Source organism: Berghia stephanieae, chromosome 1 (assembly GCF_034508935.2).
Source record: "Berghia stephanieae isolate SIO BIC M18660-M18661 chromosome 1, UCSD_Bste_1.3, whole genome shotgun sequence".
Taxonomy (NCBI): domain Eukaryota; kingdom Metazoa; phylum Mollusca; class Gastropoda; order Nudibranchia; family Aeolidiidae; genus Berghia; species Berghia stephanieae.
This window is the reverse complement of record NC_088360.1, coordinates 27,728,752-27,731,251: the sequence shown is the minus strand read 5'-3', so window position 1 is coordinate 27,731,251 and position 2,500 is coordinate 27,728,752. Positions and strand designations below refer to the sequence as shown.

Sequence of the window (2,500 nt, the reverse complement as noted above, 5' to 3'; positions counted from 1 at the left end):
GGCTGTTCTTGATAAATAGTAGTAAATAGCACAACCTTGTGCAATGAGAGATAGAGAGAGAGAGAGAGAGATTTTGAACAAAAAACGAATATCTCTCTCTCTCTCTCTTACCCTCTCTCCTCTCTCTCTCTTGCCCTCTCTCTCTCTCTCTCACTCTCACTCTCTCTCTCTCTCTCTCTCTCTCTCTCTCTCTCTCTCTCTCTCCCTCTCTCTCTCTCTTCCTATTTCATCTGTCACACTGTTTGACAATCTTCTTCACCTGGCTCACTTGTACTTGTAATATCGGGTGTAAGGTAAAATTTTGAACAATTATTATTATTTATAAAATGCAGAAACTTTGCAAATAAACCGATAGACTAGATATTAATTCGATTCGAAAAGTGAAACACAAAAGGAGAATTTGCGAATACCCGGTCCAGACATAAGCGTCATGGTCTTATTTATAAAGTGCAGAATCTTTGCAAATAAACGGATAAAATAGAGATTAATTCGATTCGAAAAGTGGAACACAAAAGCAGAATTTGCGAATGCCCGGTCCAGACATAAGTCTTATGGTCTTATTTATAAAATCTAGAAACTTTGAAAATAAACGGACAAGATAGAGATTCATTCGATTCGAAAAGTGGAACACAAAAGCAGAATTTGCGAATGCCCGGTCCAGACATAAGCGTTATGGTCTTATTTATAAAGTGCAGAAACTTTGCAAATAAACGGATAAGATAGAGATTCATTCGATTCGAAAAGTGGAACACAAAAGCAGAATTTGCGAATGCCCGGTCCAGACATAAGCGTTATGGTCTTATTTATAAAATGCAGAAACTTTGCAAATAAACGGATAAGATAGAGATTCATTCGATTCGAAAAGTGGAACACAAAAGCAGAATTTGCGAATGCCCGGTCCAGACATAAGCGCTATGGTCCTATTTATAAAGTACAGAATCTTTGCAAATAGACGGATAAAATAGAGATTAATTCGATTCGAAAAGTGGAACACAAAAGCAGAATTTGCGAATGCCCGGTCCAGACATAAGCGCTATGGTCTTATTTATAAAGTGCAGAAACTTTGCAAATAAACGGATAAGATAGAGATTCATTCGATTCGAAAAGTGGAACACAAAAGCAGAATCTGCGAATGCCCGGTCCAGACATAAGCGTTATGGTCTTATTTATAAAGTGCAGAAACTTTGCAAATAAACGGATAGACTAGATGTTATTTCGATTCGAAAAGTGGAACACAAAAGGAAAATTTGCGAATACCCAGTCCAGACATAAGCGTCATAGTCCTATTTATAAAGTACAGAATCTTTGCAAATAGACGGATAAAATAGAGATTAATTCGATTCGAAAAGTGGAACACAAAAGCAGAATTTGCGAATGCCCGGTCCAGACATAAGCGCTATGGTCTTATTTATAAAGTGCAGAAACTTTGCAAATAAACGGATAAGATAGAGATTCATTCGATTCGAAAAGTGGAACACAAAAGCAGAATCTGCGAATGCCCGGTCCAGACATAAGCGTTATGGTCTTATTTATAAAGTGCAGAAACTTTGCAAATAAACGGATAGACTAGATGTTATTTCGATTCGAAAAGTGGAACACAAAAGGAAAATTTGCGAATACCCAGTCCAGACATAAGCGTCATAGTCCTATTTATAAAGTACAGAATCTTTGCAAATAGACGGATAAAATAGAGATTAATTCGATTCGAAAAGTGGAACACAAAAGCAGAATTTGCGAATGCCCGGTCCAGACATAAGCGCTATGGTCTTATTTATAAAGTGCAGAAACTTTGCAAATAAACGGAAAAAACAGATTAATTCTAATCGAACAGTGGAACACAAAGGCAGAATCTGCGAACAACCGGTCCAGACATAAGCGTTATGGTCTTATTTATAAAATCTAGAAACTTTGCAAATAAACGGATAAAATAGATTAATTCGATTCGAAAAGTGGAACACAAAAGCAGAATTTGCGAATGCCCGGTCCAGACATAAGCGCTATGGTCTTATTTATAAAGTGCAGAAACTTTGCAAATAAACGGAAAAAATAGAGATTAATTCTAATCGAACAGTGGAACACAAAGGCAGAATTTGCGAACAACCGGTCCAGACATAAGCGTTATGGTCTTATTTATAAAGTGCAGAAAATTTGCAAATAAACGGATAAGATAGAGATATATTCGATTCGAAAAGTGGAACACAAAAGCAGAATTTGTGAATACCCGGTCCAGGCATAAGCGTCATGGTCTTGTTTAAATGAAACAATGCCATTTAAAAAAATATATGGTCAATGAGTAATTAAGCTAAATATGCGGAGTTCAAATAGATAATTTGATCTGTGAATTATTTTTATAATTAGCTGTTTTTATTCTCCATCATTTAGGTTATGTGATTAAGTTTATAATTGAAATACAAACTTTATCTCACTTATCAATGTTTTGCAATAAAGGAGAGTGTGAGTGAACCTGAGCAAAGGAAATTATTTGAGAGAGTGATATTTA

The 2,500-nt window shown here is 35.8% G+C and overlaps 1 protein-coding gene across 3 annotated transcripts in view; it reads right to left on the bottom strand.

Moving 5' to 3' along the window:
* LOC144971234 (serine/threonine-protein kinase Sgk1-like) overlaps positions 1–2,500 on the bottom strand; it is a 185,991-nt gene that overhangs the window by 108,278 nt on the left and 75,213 nt on the right. The gene's annotated exons all lie outside the window — the stretch shown is intronic.